Source organism: Cupressus sempervirens, chromosome 11, assembly GCF_028749045.1.
Source record: "Cupressus sempervirens isolate cs-2001-9-10 chromosome 11, ASM2874904v1, whole genome shotgun sequence".
In the NCBI taxonomy this organism is placed as follows: Eukaryota; Viridiplantae; Streptophyta; class Pinopsida; order Cupressales; family Cupressaceae; genus Cupressus; species Cupressus sempervirens.
The window spans coordinates 552,204,337-552,223,230 of record NC_143128.1 but is presented as its reverse complement, the minus strand read 5'-3'; the positions used below and the strand labels follow the sequence as shown (position 1 = coordinate 552,223,230).

General features: G+C 35.5%; 1 pseudogene; it reads right to left on the bottom strand.

The window, feature by feature from the left end:
- Positions 1–17,495: 17,495 nt before the first annotated feature.
- On the bottom strand, positions 17,496–17,625 carry LOC149530819 (U6atac minor spliceosomal RNA; annotated as a pseudogene).
- Positions 17,626–18,894: the final 1,269 nt, after the last annotated feature.

Genomic DNA, 18,894 nt, shown 5'->3' with positions numbered 1-18,894 from the left:
TGTGTAATCTTTTAATTCTGGTGTTTTCTATAGGTTTACAAATTTTGTTGACATACTTAGTTCGAGAAAAGATCACCATATTGTTCCTGCATAGCTTTTTGCCTAGCATGATCACACTTTCCGTGGCCTTGCAATTTGATGAAAAGTGGAACATCTTACGGTTACTGAATTTCCATTGACGATTGCACCAATGGAATTATGGAAGTGTTTCTTATATTTTCATTAGTTACCCACTGATCTTTTCAAAGGCTTAACTTGTAGATGCGTTGTTTCTATGGCTTATGTCCGCTAGGAATTTCCCTTTCATATTATTTGCTTAAACTTCTTGTTACCTTATCTTTGTTATTTGCTTTTCCAACCCCTGGTTAAATTAGGAATTCATATAGTTGTAGTGTTAGATTTAATTAATACCAAAAAAAATAGAGAATACCAAAAAAAAAAATCTCTTTTGTGGTTAATTTTGAAACAACAAGCAGATTGATTAGTTGATCCAAAATTGGTTCGAAACAGCAAAGGCCTCCTTGTAAACAAATACATTTATCTTCAATTGAGAAAATTCTAGTAGGTTGCAAGATCACTCAAAACCTTGGAGTTGATCCCAGATCATCTTTTCAAGAGAGAAGTTCAAATGGATTCCTACCATTAAGCATCATGCAAAATGACAGCTCAATAGAAGTGGCGCTAGAAGGAGGGCCTAAAAACCATTCAGCCCAAAAAACCTAAGTTGCTATTTGAAAATTCTACAATTTTTAGAAGTTCAAAAAAAAAAAAAAAATCCAAGTTTGTGAATTTTTAGCAAGTGTACAGGTGCACTGTTTTGAGAAAGTGTGCTTCTTCTACAAAACTTGACAAGCATCACAGTGATAAAGAGATACCAAGAACTCTACCCATTTGAATTACATATTCCATAATCATCATCTGCTCTACATTCTACTTCCCGCATTCCCATCATTATGCTCCATGTCTTTCTTCAATGCCCAAAGTTCACCTTTGAATCTAATTGGTCCTTTGCATGACTTGCCCAAAAATCTTGAAAATTTTTGTGCACGATTCATTTATGGAGAATCATGAATAGTAGAAGATCATATTAAAATTTTCAAGGAAATTTGTAATCGAAACCAGATTCAACATATGGACATGGTATGCCACCTTTTTCCTTACAGTTTGTGGGAAACAGAATTCAATTGGTACCTCAATCTTCCACTAACATCAATAAGGGATTGTAACTCTTTTGAGAGCAAGTTTATAGAACAATTCAAGATCTATATTGATCTAGCTATCCTACATCATTAGTTCATCTAAATTAAGAGGGATCCCCATGAAACTATTTCACAGTTTAATTATCACTTCTATAGAATGTATCAAAGGATGGAGTTTCCATACACTGTACCACAAGTGGCTTCCATCCATATCTATCTTCAGACAATGGATTCATTAACTTCTATTTTTCTAAGAAGGATCTCACCCAGAGATATTGATACCATTGAAAAGGTCTTCAAAGAGGCTATTGCATTCATGAAGTAGGTTACTACTACTTTAATGCCAACAATTACATATTCAGGGTCTCAAAAGACTACTTTCTTTGAGTAGAAGGCAACTGCATCCACTGAAACATAAAACAATATGGCTAGAGAGTTTAAGGCCATGAAGGAGACAATACCTCTATTTATCTAATGAACTCATCAAAAAAATGTTGAATTCTTCAAGAAATCAAGGCAATCATCCAAGACAACTTGCTGCCTAGAACAATTATTCTCAAAATCAGAGCATAAATTTTGGCCTTTACAGTAAAATCAACAATGAGAATAATGGTATTACAAGTATGAGTCCAAGTGAAAATGGGTATGGGCATAATGATGTTTCAGATCAGCCTCCCCAAATCATGGAGGAAAAACCATTGTAGTTTAGTACAATGGTGTTTGAATCATGTGATAAATCTACAAGAGGACAAAATGATGAAGATGATCAAGAGGAGTTTTTGTTCCCATTCAATGAAGTAATTCTTCCAAGTGTTGATGTTTCAATAAGTGTGGATATGCCAAGAAATTTTGAGGACGTGAAAAATTTTGAACTTCCAAAACTCCATAAAGTTGTAAAAAGTGATGGAAATGTAGAAGATCCCGAGGTTGGTGAGATTTTTGAATTAGAAAGTCATCAAGATGAAGATTCCAATTCTTCCTACTATGATATTGATTTACCATTGGATAATGATAAGATACCTTTCTCAAAACAAGATTTGTCATTAAAAGAGATGGATAGAGTGCTCAATTTGGTCTCAAGCTTGATTGAGGAAATTTCTATTTGTGGGTATTCTACACATATATCAAACCGTGTAATAACTGAGTCATGTAGAATCCATCCATTTGGGTTCCATTTAGAAGAAAGTTGTAAGTTTATATATGTAAGTTTACACACACACACACACACAAATATATAAATACATAAATATAAATATAAATATATATAAATAAATAAATAAATATATATGTAAATTTCTCTCAAATAATAATAAACTTATATATATAAATTATATCTAATATATGATGAACACACATATATAAAGGATAAAGGCATCTGAATTGTCTAAAACTTTAACAATACCCATTGAGGATTTAGCGAATGTAAATGTGTTACCCATATATATGAGATTTAACATATGTGCTTGTGTGTGCAAAAGAGGTGAAGCAACAATGCATAAATTTGAGTATGACCTAGAAATCATACCAAGAGAACAAGGTTAAAGTACTCCAAGCCATACTCATAACTTGTATTTTCTACCCCATGGTTGTTATCAAAATCTAAGGAGGGTGTATGTATGTCCCCCTACTTAGCATGGCTATGTAGCCATAGACATAGTAAGGAAGAGAAACAAGAATAACTACTTCTACCAACAAGGAGATATCCCTTAACGATAATATATACCATAAACTTAGCAAAGAGAATGAACTCTTAAAAGCTAAGTAAATAGATGAATTATGAAAGGATATGTCACTAATGAGAAGAGACCCTTGAAAGGAAGATATTTTGAGGACAAGACATCTACTTTCAAGAGGGGTGTCATGAAAAAAGATACAACTTCAAGATAGAGAGAGGAAGAAGAATAAGAAGGCACCTATCCAACCCCTTGTGCCCAACTGGAATAGTGATCCTTGGAAGAAGGATGACAAACTTAAAAGCACATAGTAAAGGTAAATTCTAACTATGAAACATAGGTTCAGAAATAAAGAAAGGGTGGAGATCAAGGACATGAACCTCTTATGTATAAGAGAGAGTCATGATCAAGACACTATTCCTTATAGGAAAAGAATGTAACATAATAAATAAATGTCATTGTACTAAGGGAATTTGATTCTTACACAAAGAGAGAGAAACAATGTTCAAAATATATTTCCCCCTAAACACGAGGCAAGAAAATATAGTAAGATTATTCCACAATATCTCATGAGATATGAAGGTGAGTCATAGGAAAAAAATATGCACAAAACATCCTAGATCCAACATAAATATTATAGAATAATGTCATACCATAGAGATATAAAATAAAAAACATCATAGGATAATCTACTATGAATATCACAAGATGCTAGAGAAGATATCATGTATGATGTAGATTATAAAATGATTACAAAATGAGTAACATTAGAATCCAAGATATGAAAAGATAAGAACATCCATCTAAGTGAGATCCTTATAATATGCATAATACAAAAAGAAGGTTGAACATAAAAATTTAACCAAATCAATCAATGTTGGTATATTAAAAGAATATGCGCCAAAAAGGATAAAATGACCAAGGGATAACATGAGACTATTTTAATACTAAATTATGGACTTTAAAAAAAAGGATATCTAAGTTAGATCCCAAGAAAAGACGATCCTTCTCCCAAGTGAAGGAGAACAAGGAGAATGGCCTATTGTACAACTCCTAAACATATTATGTAAAATAACAAGGAGTGGTGCTAATAGGGATTAGAAATGCTAAGTATTTTCACAAAGAAGAGAATATATATCTTTTGTGTAAGAAAGTTCACCATTTTCAATTTTATCATGAATATAGACAATAAATTCTATACAATCACAGAGAGAATGTTCATTAATGTAACAAACAAGACATTCAAATATAGCAACAACATTTGAAATTGATGGTTGATATTGTAAAGTAGAAGCTTGCAATAGCAACAACATTTGAAATTGATGGTTGATATTGTAAGGTAGAAGCTTGCAAAAGGTGACAATAAACCCTTAAGTCCAAAGCTTCTCTAGTGTTAGTAGGAGAAAAATGTGGGACTGGAAGAAGGTGTAAAGGGGGTCAAGGTGTAGGAGAAGAAGAAGAATGATTATTAGAAGGAGATAGATGACCAAGTCCTCACTTATTGCATTGTGTAGGAGGACCAATAGGGTTCTTAATACCTTGTTCATAATACGAAGACCTAAACCCTTATAAACCTATCGAGTAATAATGTTATAACCTGTAGTATATGTATGACTAAGGGTAGAAGGAGAGAATGTGGTGTCACAAACATTATGATAAAATGTAGTGTAGGGAGGAATTATAGGAGAAGTGGTGTGAATATAAGGTTGAGAGGTAGGGGAAAGTGGTAGAGGAGATGATTCACTTAAGAACTAAGAAATATCAAGATAATGAACCATACCTTGGATTTGTTGGAATATAGAAGAGGTTTGATTATTAGGAAGAGTGGGCATAGGATTATGATATGGATTAGGAGGATCACTAACTAAATTCCTATGCCATCTAAAAGATAGATGAGGAAGCCACATGAAGTCTAATGAAAGTCTTAAAATATTTCTTATCCAAAAACCTTGTGTTAGTTAATTGTAAAAGAACATACCCAAGAAAAGCATATAAAGACATGAGTAACATAAAGTGGTAGAAACTTGCATAAACATCATAAATAAATGTAAGAAGAATAGTAACCATAAAAAGAATGATAAACCAAAAGAATGCCATGTTTAACTCCCCAAAAGAAATTGGTTCCACCCAAAAGGAGGTAAACACCTAATTTAAAAGAGGATATCTAAATCCAAAATCCATAAGAAAATAGCTAAGATTGACTTGTTGATCAAATAAGTAATATTGACAAATGAGTGTCAACACACTTAACCATTTTTCACCATATGTGCCGAGTAACACAGGAAGTTATTAGGTGCTGAGTAACACAGTAATTCTATAGGAGCCGAGTAACTAGGAAACACAGTGGATGTCGAGCAATCCAGAATAGATGGTGCCGAGCATCAATATTACTTCATGTGTCGAGCAATGCAGGATCAGCATGAAAGTTTGTGCAATCACAAACCATGATGTGAAATAGTTATGCATGACTCATGATAGGATAAAAGAATAAGATCAAATCCTCCCAACCACCTATGCAATCCTCATGCATCCAATCAAAAAATTAGAGACTACATGTAGCCAATGGGTGAATTTCAAGGGTTTGAGCGGGAACAGTTGAATCAAGGATGCATAATGAACCACTAATCCTTATAAGGGAGTCTTGATGCCATTGAACAACCAAGAGTTGAAAGAAGAAGGAAAAGCAGAGCCTGTTATTAAGGTCATTGCAGAACATTGGTGTCAAAGATTTAGTGGAAAGGATGTCATTTACACATCTAGTTGATCATAACAGAACAAGGAAGACAATCAGCAGATCAGATCTAGTAGAGATTAGTGATAGAAGAGCAGATCAAGTACCTAAGATCAGCATCAGAGATTGCATTAGATTAGGTGTATTATTCTAATACTCTCTCACAATTGTATTAGGAATTTGGAAATCCTATGGAGTTAGGTGGGTTTAACAACCTTATGTAAATCCTTTAACAGGGTGACACTTCATGTAAAGTGTTTGTAAATCCTTTCAATAGGTCACATTTGACAGTGTGTAAAGCCTTTAACAGGGAAAACCATCAGAAGTGGTTGAAATCAATTGCTGCAGTAATTTTGTGGGCGTCATCCCCACCCCAATTTTACCTTCTTATTCCTAGAGGGTTTCTGGGTTACCAAAATCTCAAGTGTTATGTGGTGATGCATGTTTGCTTCTCATGATTGTTTAATGTTTATATGCATGCACGTTAATTTCAGTTATATGTTATTAAGGATTTAAAACAAGTGAAAAGGGCAATACTTCTGATTCACCCCCCCCCCGCCCCCCCTCAGAAGCACTCTTCCCATTAAGACATTCCAACAATTGGTATCAGAGCCAAATTCTCATAAGAATAAGCTTAACAACTTGGAGGAAAAGATCTAAAGATAGAATTCTTTAAACTTGGGAAGATCATTGAGAACCAGGTGATAGATGTGCATCTCGCTCTACACAAGGTAGAGGAAGCTAGAGAGGAATTAATAAAATCCTTAAAAAGAAAGAAGGAAATAGCTATAGCCAAAAATGATATTCACTACAAGGAGATTGACACCACACAAGTATTTGCCAAAGGAGATTCCAAAGAATTTGATGCAGAAATAGCATAACTGATGGAGAAAAATAGAGTTCAAGTAGAAGAGATAAGAACTCTTAAGATGGAGCATGAATCATAGGCCATGATGCTATGTGAAATCACTGAGCAAAAGAAAAGAGCAGTTGAGGATAGAGTCATGATGGAAGATGACAAAAAAAATCTTGCAAAAAGACTTGAAGAAAAATGTACTGAATTAACAAGGATCTCAAACATGCAGATGGATACACTTGGCCAACTGATGAATCTTCATCATGAACTCAATATGAAAGATATTGAGATCTCTACTTTGAGGATGCAGAATGAACAACTACAGAATGAATTGAAGAGAGAAAAAGAAACATCATAGAATCTCAACAAGTCAAGTGAAGCTATCAAGTACTTTGAACTATTGCTGAAATCCCCAAGATCAACCCATGATACATCAGGACTTGGATACACCAGCACTAAAGTTGGTGAATCATCAGAGAGTGCTGAGTAAAGAAGTGACAAAGGTAAGGATCCTAAATCCACTTGTCATTACTATAATAAAAAGGGGCATACTGCTAATGTTTGCAGGAGTAGAAGGATCAATCAGCCAAACACACCCAAAAGCAAGGGTTACTGTCACAAGTGCAACATGCAAGGTCACATGACACAAGACTGCAGGTCTAAAGTCACAAGGACACAAAGATTTGATGGACATTTCCCTAATTACAAGAAGTATGGACATAGAGCCTTTGAGTGTAGATCAAAGCCTATGTGGACACCAAATCAACATGTAAGGAGGGACAACTATGTACACCATTACAATTGGGACTACAATACAAGATAAAGTTGTCATTATTGTCAAGAGTATGGTCACATACCCCATAATTGCATCAAAACACATTTCAAGGGGAACTATAAAAGATGGTTGAACCAAAATAATTGCTTCAGTTGCTTGAAAACTGGACATGTCAGTAGGAATTGTCCAACAAAGGCCAAGGCACCCAAGACTGAAGTAAATAAGGGCAAAGAAAAGGTTGATGAGGAACACATTAGAACAGACACGAAGAAGACATGGCAGAAAAAAGATGGACCAAGTACATCCAATGGAAGGGTCACTTCACCCAAGAAGTCAAGTGATCATATCTCATCCAACTAATTACAAGATGAGCCTATGGGGCTGATACATATAAGGAAGTATCATACATTAGCCCTAAACAGAGAAGAATCACTACAAAGTATAAATCTGCATGAGATAAGATGCCAAGACAAAATTTGACTGATGATGCCGAGCTGTCTTTGGTTGCCGAGTGAAACTACTTTGGATGCCGAGTCAAGAAGTTTAGTGGAAGCTGAGTTATTAACAAAGTTAGTAGATGCCGAGTGAGAATGGTTGCCGAGTAAAATGGAGTGGATGCCAAGTTGAAAATCTTTGGAAGTTGAGTGATAGGTGAAGGTACAAGAATGCACTAAATGAAAGGATTTTTAGCCGCTTAAAGGTGAAAATTGATTCATTTTGAGCCATTCAAATGAAGAGCAATTACCATGAGAACGACTGAGCAATTTTCAAGCATTCAATCAGCGATTTGCAGCGATTCATCATCAACCCAAGAGATCTCAAGCATTTAACTAGGTATTTCCTTCAGGTGCCGAGTTGTACAATTTGTGAAGTTTACATTAAACATCAAATCCTAGTTCGACCAAAATGGTGTCTAGTTCAAAGTTGACCCAAGGAAAGGAAATCCATGAGATTCAACTTGTTAGTAATGAGGTTAAACAACCTGAGTTTAGGCCCATACCAGAGGTAGCATACAAAAATGATCCTGCAAGTGCATTGTCTATGATTCCAGAAAAAGAAGTTATGGTCCAAGATGTGCGTAAGTGTTAAAATTGTAAGATTGGAGTCATAGGAGACCTAGAAATCTACAATGCCTACAACAAACTCCATGATGATGGAATATTGAAGGATGAATTTTCAATTGTAGAGAAGAAGGGTTTAACCAAAGCCCTAGTTTTTCCAATCATATTCAAAACTGAGTGGATACATATAGTACTTAGCAAAATCCATGATGGATCATTCTGGTTAGAGCAAGGACTAGTTAAAATTACTAAGAACATGGTTCATAGGGTCACAGGTTTTCCAACCCTAGATCGGCCCAAGACACTTAGAAGTGAAAAGAGGGAAACCATTGAGAAAAACACAAGAGCAAAGTGGAACAATAGAGGCTTGACCATAGACACCATTTCTGATCCCCTTCTAGATGTTTTTGTAAGGATCATATCACATAAGTTTTATCAATCTAGTAGGTTGAATAGAGTACCCTACATAGTAGTGGATGTGGCATATAAGCTTGTAAAGAAAGACCACACCTATGACCTTGCAGAGCTCATGTTGCAGTAGATAAATGAAAATCTTGGAGCAATAAGAAAGTCCAAGGGAGCACAATGCAAATTTGGGTCAGTATTGGTATGCATGTTCTTTTATGTGATGAAGGAATTCCCTTCATTTGGCAAAGTCAACTGGGATCAGAATAAAACAATTGTTGATCAAATTGATGATTACATTACACAGATGGGAGACAGTTTTGATGATCAAATGACTGTATATTTTGATGATTTTAAAAGCTCAATGAAAAGGAGAATGAGGATACCAACTTCACTGGTAGAAAAACATGAGAATGACATATGTTTTCTAGTTGATATTGATTACACCTATATACAAGCAATCATTCCAAGAGTAAGATGGCTTAGACCATTGGGATATGAGCTTGATGTAGATCAAGCTTTAGTAACAATTACAACACTACTTGCAGAGGATATTGATAAAACTACAAAGGCATTTGGAACCTATGATGTTGTCAGATCAAGGGTGGTAACATACCTTGAGACAGCCACAATAGTGAAGAAGAAGGAAACACTGGTGAAGAAGATGAAGAAGAAATTTGGTGTTGAAGAAACAAGTGCAGTGGGAGAAGCAGAGGAGATTAGTGATGATGAAGAGGAAGGTAATGATGAGAAAGATGAAGATGAGCTAGAACAAGGGCCACTTGAATTGACACAAGGCCCACTTGAATTGACACAAGGCCAAGGTGAAGATAAAGATGAGAGTGTCGAGGAAGAAGAAGCCAAGGAAGCACTCATCAAAGGCAAGATCATCAAAAGGAAGGCAAAGACGCCTCCTGCTCCTTAGCCTAAACCAAAGAAAGTTGCCATGCCAACACCCAAGAAGCCAACAACCAGGGCTACAACAAGGGCCTCCACACAAAAATCCAAAGAGGAAGCTATCATAAAGAAGAAAGCAACCAAGAAGGCACATGAAGAGCCAAGGAAAAGAAAAAGATATGTGGCTTAACCTGATATTGATAAGGAAGATCAATCTAAAAAGGTAAGCCATCCTCCTAAGTCTTCAGTTGATACATTATGTGAAAAGATTAGGAATGGAGACTTAAGTGACATGAAAAAGATTGACTTCAATAAGTTCACTAAAGAGGAACAAAATAGGATAGAAGAATTAGTCTATGCAATGATGGCACAGTTCAAGTATACACCTCTTGAACTAGATGGACAATTGCCAAAAGAATTATCTAAAATTGTAGAAGACAAATGGCATTTTTGTTTGAAAATGGAGAAGGAGATGAGAGAATCAACCCTAACAAGCATACTACCTGATTTGACAAGGAAACAGAGAACTAAAGTAGTCAAAAGGCATAACACTAGGCTTACACCTAATTATAGGGCATTCTCCATTCTCCAAAACAAAATTGAAGAAGTTGTACAAAGAACCACAAGATCATGGAAGAATTTATATAAGAAAACTGAAGATGTCCTTGAAGAGGAATACAAAGAAGAAGCTACTGCTAAGCCAGAAGAGAGAAGAAAGAGGAGAGAAGAGAAGACAAAAGTAGAGAAAAAGGTTGAAGAGGAGGAAGGAAAAAATGAAGACAGGGGTACTGATGGGCAGCAAGGCCAAAGTGTGCAAGACACACAACTACCACCTCCTAGCCCTCCTCATTCTTCCATCACACCTATAGAAATAATAAAGATTAAGGATGTTACTGAAAGCACAAGTCAAAACATCAACCCATTAACTGTAGAGGATCTCACTAAGATCCTTGACCAAACAATTCTTCAAGCACAATTGTGTACAAGTCCCATATTGGTCAGTGTAGATGAGCTCCAAAAGTCAGTAGATAAAATCAAGGAAGGTGAGGTGCCACAACAAGAACCACCTCAGAACATTCAAATTATTGGACTTTCATTTCTACCACCTCTATCACCACCAAAAGATGTCACAAAAGAACTTCAAGAGCTGAGTGCAACAACATGGGTAGATACAAGTATAACAGTAGAGACAGTGAGTACACCCCCAGCAGTAGTGGCACAAGAAGAGGATAAGGAAGAAACACAGGATAAATGTTAGTGTAGTTTTTTATTTTTTCCTATTTTGCTAAGTTTTTCTTACACTTTTAATAATCTCGCTTAGGTTAATAAAGCATGTCTTATTAGGTGAATGGTTGTGAGGTGTCACCTTCCTACATGTGAGCATCCATTAGCTATCTTGGGAAGATACTTTGCTATCTTTAGTCCGATAGATGGTTGCTCCTCATTGGTTGGTGTTGCCACCTACTCCCTCTTCCTAGCCTATATAAGCATGCTGCCTAGCTTGTATTTGTATCTCTTATTTTTGCATCCTCTTAATGCTATTTTGCTTCCAGCATTTGCATTACTCTCTTGGAGACTAACTCTATGATGCTATTTTGATTTTGTATCATTTGCATTCATAGTTTAGATATTTACTCTTTGCACTAGTTTTCTGGGTTATTAATCTTTTCAGATTCTAACATGGTATTAGAGCTTTTCTATGTGCAAGAGTAGATTTTAGTTTCCTTATTTGACAGATTCGGGGGGGGGGGAATAAACTTTATTGTAGTTTTTTGAAAAATGAGTATGCTCTTCTCTTGCATCTTTGGATGATCCTGAGAATCAGAAAAGTTTTGACAAAAATAGTTTTTCTCTGGGGTCTCAATCTCAAATCTGACAACCAACTTGCATATTTGGAGTTTTCAATCAGTTTTGCAGGTTCCAACATGCCATTGATAGACTTAAAAAGCTGATCCAACATTTGCATGTCATATTTTGGTTGCTGGGGCCGTTTTCTGATTTTTGGAGCCATTTTTTACTGTTAAAGGCGTTTGATTTACACTACAACAACATTTTCTGTTCATCAGCAAGAAAAACGCTTTCTGGGTTTTGTTCGCAGCCCCAAAAAACCATTTGGATATCTTTTAGATTTTGCATGCAAGCTGTATATTTTGCAGAATCGAGCATGCAAAGCTACAGCCATACCCCTCTCCATTGGCAATCACAGATTTGAATACAGTTTCCAAATGTCTCGTTCTTGCTCATACGAACTCCAATTTTGATGATTCTTGTTACGAACTTGACTATTTTTTTGTGCTCTATCCACTAGTGGAGTTGTTTTATGATTTTCATGCATGAATTCTTCAAAAATTGTAGATTCTCAGTCGTGACTATGCACAGTTCTCATTTTGGAAACTTCGGAGGATCATAACTTTCTCATACGACCTCGTATCGAGGTGATTCTTTTTTTGAAAGTGCATGATTTTTCGAGTAGATTGCAGTGGTGCTATTTGTTTCCTTGATTATTGTGCCCAAGTTTCACTGTTAGCATATGCTCTTCATGAGGAGGCCTTGTCAATTTTTCTTCCATAACTTGAGCATACAGATGTATTTTTTCGATCCAAAAAATGCATCGAAAAGCTGGTTCTGAGATGGAGATAATGGTACAAGTTTTTTTTATTTTTGCTATAGTCTGGTTGCCTGTTTTGGCAGTCAAAGCTAGATATTCTATTTTTCCTTCCGAGAGCCATATCTCGCACATTCAGACTCTTTTCTGGGCTTGCCAAATATCGTTGGAAAGCTAGTTCTATGAGTTATTTAGTTGCAGAGGTCTTTTATCTAGATTTTGCTCCAGGTTCTTTCTCCTTCAAGTTTTGCACTTTCACACTCTGGCAGATTACTTGGATTCTACAGGTCCTGGAATCTCTTCTTCTGTTCTTTTGGATCACTCTTCTTTCTAACTTCTGAGCATTGTATGCTTCTATTCTATTACATTCATTTTTTTGTAAATGCACTGAGATAAAGTGCTTGCTTTTGCATATCTGGGATCTTGTACACCTTGTGTTTGTTTGTACTCACACTCAGTTATAAAGTGCCATGGGGGGTCATGATGCTTTGCCATTTTGTGCTCATCCACCTTTGTCAAGTGAATTTTTCTTCCACGACATTAGCCCATGCAGTGTGTCAGTGACACCGCCCTTTATCCTGTGCTTGTACTTCTATTGCACTATTGGTGTTCCTGATTCTTCTTCTTGCATATGTTTTTGGCATTGCATTTCAGTGTTCCTATCACCCCTCTCCTTGTTCAACATTATGGGGGGGGTTCACTTGTTGTTCTATTCTTCTTTGGTTGGTTGATGGTTCGTGCCTTCTATTTCCATGGAGGTTCTACAGATCAACATTTTTACAGAGTTTGCAACTTCATGCTTCAGAGATGCTTCATGCTCTTTTTTGTTCCTCTCTTTGGGACATTTCCTAGATTGGAGGCTTAGTTTCCTTCATCTAGTTCTTTTTCTTGTATTGGGTACCTGATCAGGCCTTGTTGCCGGGACCCATTTTCTTGCTTTCATAGCTTTGCTAGGTTAGCATCCACCTAAGCTTTGCTTATGGGGGGGTGTTAGTGTAGTTTTTTATTTTTTCCTATTTTGCTAGGTTTTTCTTACACTTTTAATAATCTCGCTTAGGTTAATAAAGCATGTCTTATTAGGTGAATGGTTGTGAGGTGTCACCTTCCTACATGTGAGCATCCATTAGCTATCTTGGGAAGATACTTTGCTATCTTTAGTCCGATAGATGGTTGCTCCTCATTGATTGGTGTTGCCACCTCCTCCCTCTTCCTAGCCTATATAAGCATGCTACCTGACTTGTATTTGTATCTCTTATTTTTGCATCCTCTTAATGCTATTTTGCTTCCAGCATTTGCATTACTCTCTTGGAGACTAACTCTATGATGCTATTTTGATTTTGTATCATTTGCATCCATAGTTTAGATATTTACTCTTTGCACTAGTTTTCTGGGTTATTAATCTTATCAGATTCTAACAATAAAGAGGAGCCTACAATACAAACTTTAGTTGAATTGCCAAAAATAGGTACTCCTACCAAACCTGTTCAGCAGCCAAGTGCTGACATGTTGGCATTATAAGTCAGGACACCAGGCTCAAGTTCTACTAGGGTAGCTAGGACCATTCATTATGGTATTCCTAAGCTTGATGAAGAAATCCAAATACCCTATTATGATTCAAGCACTTTAATTGAGGAAAAGATGAATGAATTACAAAGTACATTGGACAAAAGAAGGAGGCAAGAGGCAATGAGGAAAGACTACAAATACAAGCAGGCAATGAATGAAATTAAAGATATATTCATGGATGCCTTCAGCCTTCAACCTCTAGATTCAAGCAGGCCAATCCTTGAGCAACTATCTGATATAGTTGACTAAGTGAATAATGAAGACCATGATATAACTGCAAAGCTAATGGAATGGTCAGAAAAGAAGTTTCTAGGCAAGATCAACCAAAAGATAGCCAATAACATAATTTTAGGATAGGTTGACCTAGCCAAGAAATTGGATAAGGTAAAGATTGTACTAGGGAACATCTTTTCCCTTTACAAAAAATTGTGTGATTTTTCTAGGTTCACACAAGAAATAAATCCTAAAATTCTAAACCTTGAGAGAAAACTAAAGCTCTCCAGTATGCAACTACCCTCAAATCCTGCACACAGTGAGAAGCATTTTACTCAAACACTTCACACTCAGAGGGAATTAGCTGCATTATCAGTAGAAGAGGCCTCTATTAAAGAAAAGCTAATGCAAATACAAGCCTCTATCACTCCTCACTTGGAGATATTACACAAGGAGCAAATGTATGCTGAAACAGTCCTCATGAAAGATTTGAATATTTCTACACATGATGGACTAGTAGATCTAGCAGTAGAGCTTGCAATCCAACACAAGTTAATGGACATTGCATTGAATAACTAGGATGCAACTCTCAAAATACTCCTTGAGGTAAACAAGACATTTTTGGCCAAGCATGGCATTACTATTTAGAACCCTTTGACATCAGTGTCAAAAAGGGGGAGATAATGTAGGAGACAATATTCTAAGGGGGAGATATTTTAAAGGAGGAGAAATGCATATAGCAGGAAGATAAGGAGATAACAGGTTCAGAAGTTAGGAATAGGTCAGAAACAGGTCAAAGAACAAAGTAGATCAGGCACATTGGCACAATTTTCATGACATGACAAGGCATAAATAACTCAGGGGGAGTCATAAGGTATATTGATTGTTTACAATATTTTTTTTGAAAATTTGTATGTAAGTTAAGCAAGTGAAGAATGTACACATAAGGATTAGATCATGAATGATCAGTTAATTGTTTTTGACACTCATGTCAAAGGGGGAGATTGTTGATCAAATAAGTAATATTGAAAAATGAGTGTCAACACACTTAACCATTTTTCACCATATGTGCCGAGTAACACAAGAAGTTAATAGGTGCTGAGTAACATAGGAAGTTAATAGGTGCTGAGTAACATAGTAATTCTATTGGAGCTGAGTAACTAAGAAACACAATGGATGCCGTGCAATCCATAATAGATGGTGTCAAGCATCAGTATTACTTCATGTGTCGAGCAATGCAAGATCAACATGAATGTTTGTGCAATCACAAACCATGATGTGAAATGGCATGACTCATGACAAGATAAAAGGATAAGATCAAATCCTCCCAACCACCTATGTAATCCTCATGCAACCAATCAAAAAATTAGAGACTACATGTAGCCAATGAGTGAATTTCAAGGGTTTGAGCGAGAACACTTGAATCAAGGATGCATAATGAACCACTAAACCTTGTAAGGGAGTCTTGATGGCATTGAACAACCAAGAGTTGAAAGAAGAAGGAAAAGTAGAGCTTGTTATTAAGGTCGTTGCAGAACATTGGTGTCAAAGATTTAGTGGAAAGGATGAGATTTACACATCTAGCTGATCAGAACAGAACAAGGAACACAATCAAGAGATCAGTTATAGCAGAGATCAGTGATAGAAGAGCATATCAAGTACCCGAGATCAGCATCAGAGATTGCATTAGATCAGGTGTATTATTCTAATACTCTCTCACAATTGTATTAGGAATTTGGAGATCCTATTGAGTTAGGTGGGTTTAACAACCTTATGTAAATCCTTTAACAGGGTGGCACTTCATGTAAAGTGTTTGTAAATCCTTTCAACAGGTCACATTTGACAGTGTGTAAAGCCTTTAACAGGGCAAACCATCAGAAGTGGTTGAAATCAATTGCTGCAGTAATTTTGTGGGCGTCATCCCCACCCCAGTTTTACCTTCTTATTCCTGAAGGGTTTCTGGGTCACCAAAATCTCAAGTGTTATGTGGTGATGCATGTTTTCTTCTCATGATTGTTTAATGTTTATATGCATGCATGTTAATTTCAGTTATATGTTATTAAGGATTTAAAACAAGTGAAAAGGTCAGTACTTTTGATTCACCCTCTCCCCCCCCCCCCCCCCCCCCCCACTCTCTTAGAAGAAATCTTCCCATTAAGACATTCCAACATGAGTAATCTAACTCCAAAAAAGAAAGTGGGGATAAGTTAGGTTCACCAAAATGTTTAGGTTGAGAAGGTAGATGCTTTAATAAGATGTAGACATCCACTTTACGCCGCTAAAACATTCAAAAGGATGAGATAAAGGGAAAGATATAATCCCCAAGTATGATTCCTACTTATAACAAAGTTAGATTATCAAGGACCAAAAGAGAAAGGGTACCAATTATAATTTTGAATTATAAAGGAGAATGCAATATAAGGAAATACACTCTTTGGCCCTTATAGGATAATGTGTATGCAAAATTGAACTAATTGATTAAATAATGTATATCTAGATGCTAAGTGTACACAATCAGACCAATTAAGAAATAGATACGAGATAAAATATGTAAGGAAATAAAATATGAAATAGTTACCTTGAAACATGTAGTAGAAGATGTACTTTAGCTCTAAAAATTGTGGATCTAAGCTAGATCTCTAAAATAAAATGACAAAGTAGACGAAACCCATAAATCATTCTTCCAAAAGAAGAAGAAGGTCAAGGTCAACTTGGCTAATCAAATTCTTGCAAGGTTGACATGTACCAAGAGCACTATAAGCAATTAAAACCAACTTCTCTAGAAAGCTCTTAGGCGCTGTTTGGTTGCAAGAATTGGTCAATGTAGAATTCAACTATGCTAGAATAAGCTCTCTTCTAAAATTCACACATTCTAAAAATAAATTTTGGAATATCATTTGGAGGTGTTTGGTTGTCATGAAAGAGGAATTGGTAGATGACTATTCTGTGTTTGGTTGGATCAATAAAAATAGAATTAGAATAAGTTTTTTTTTAAATCTTAATATGAATTTATAAAAAATAAGTTTTTAAAAGTCAAATTAATTTACTACCCTCTTCATTATAAATTGACTTTATTAGTAAGAAAGATATATCACATATTTCACTTAATACCGAGTTAAACATGTTTCAAAGTTTAAAAAGTTTAAATATTTAAATCTCTGTTATCCACAAATATATTTGCTTGCTTAGCCCACACCGAAAGAAAAAAAGTTTAATCAATTCGCTTTGTCATACCCATGTTTTTGGATCTTAAATTCATTGGATTTAAATCTAGTTATTTTAAAATTATATTCAATATTGCCTAAAATTGTTTCCATTATAAGCATGATTTTTTAATATATATGTTTATTGTTAAAGAAGTCAAAAGCTACAATTTTTAATCATAAATATTTGACAACATTTTAAAATTTTTAAATTACATTTGAAGAATTCGATTATAAATACCATTGTCTACATAAAGAATATAAAAAATTATGTTAAATATAACTATAAATTTGAATATAATATCAAAACTAAAATTATTTTATTTTTGAGTAAGAATCGTCAATGACTAATAGCCTTAAACCATGTGTGAAGGAAAGTCCAAAGACTATTCCCGTCCTTATCAAGGGAGATGCCACCTGTCTCTCATCTTTGACGAACACAAACATTTTTGTTTTAAATATATAAAAAAAGTAAAATATATGATATTTGAACCTAGTCTTATTTAGAAGGCTAAAGATAAGATTTATTTGTAAAGATAATTTTACCAAAAATTTTGATTAGGTAAAAATAGGTTTTGAAAGGTTGATATCTTCTTTCTAGTCATGTTTTTTTCTCATTTTTAGAAACCTATTGTTTGATTCTTCACTCCCATAAATAATGCATTAGTAGGATATGCTATACTTACCATTTTTTAGGATTTCATATCGCTTGATATAACGATCCAATTGAATTTCAATTTTGCATCACTGAAATAGATGCAGTGATGTATTTTGTTGTGAACGAATCCTTGGCTATATAAATTGATATTTAAATATGCTTTTAATAATGATTATAAAGATGAAAAAATATAAAAATGGTGACATGACAGGCTTGGCATCCTCCTTGATACAAACTAGGGTTTGCAGGTGTTGTAACGGTGCCTTGGATGCATAGAGATGGGCGAGATGGCAGGCACAAAGACTTTAGGTGTTTTGGGCCTAGAACACATGGACTATCGAGACTAGAGAGTGGGGCCAATAACGGATCATGGTAGTTTTCAAACTTTCATTAGGATAAACAAACTTTTAATGGTGCTTCACAATGAAGGTTTAACAATGGTAGGTGCAAGGGTTTGTAGAATGACCAAAGGCCTGGGTGGAAAGGAAATGGTGCCCCAGAACATTTTGATGGTAACTTGGCTATGCATCATCGCTTTGATTTCAAGTAGACTGAAAGGAAGTTTTGGTGACTGAAAAAAGCCCAATAGGAGCCGATAGTGGTGGTGGGTATGTCTTCTGATATCCAATATAGTAATATTCTTAGGGTTTCTACTCTGCCAGTTCAGAATCCTTCTTGGGGCAATTCGGTTAAACACCTTCAGTCTAGGGCTTTTTTTTTGAAATGGTTAGGGCTGTGGCCTTCTATGAGAAAAATCCAAGCCTGGTTGCTCGATAACTAGGGAGAATATATGGTGTTCAAGCCTTTGGCCAATGAATTTTATATGGTTATTTGCCCAACTCTTGATGATAAGAAGGCTATATTAAGTGGAAGCCTGTATATGATGGATGGCATAGGTTTTTACATATGTGATTGGTAGCCAAATTTCAACCCAAAGAATGAAAAGGTGAAGGAGGTCTTGATATGGGTAAATTTAAAGAATCTGCCATGGGTATATAAGGATGATGAAACTTCGAGGATGATAGGTAATAGTTTGGGGGGTTTTTCTTAAA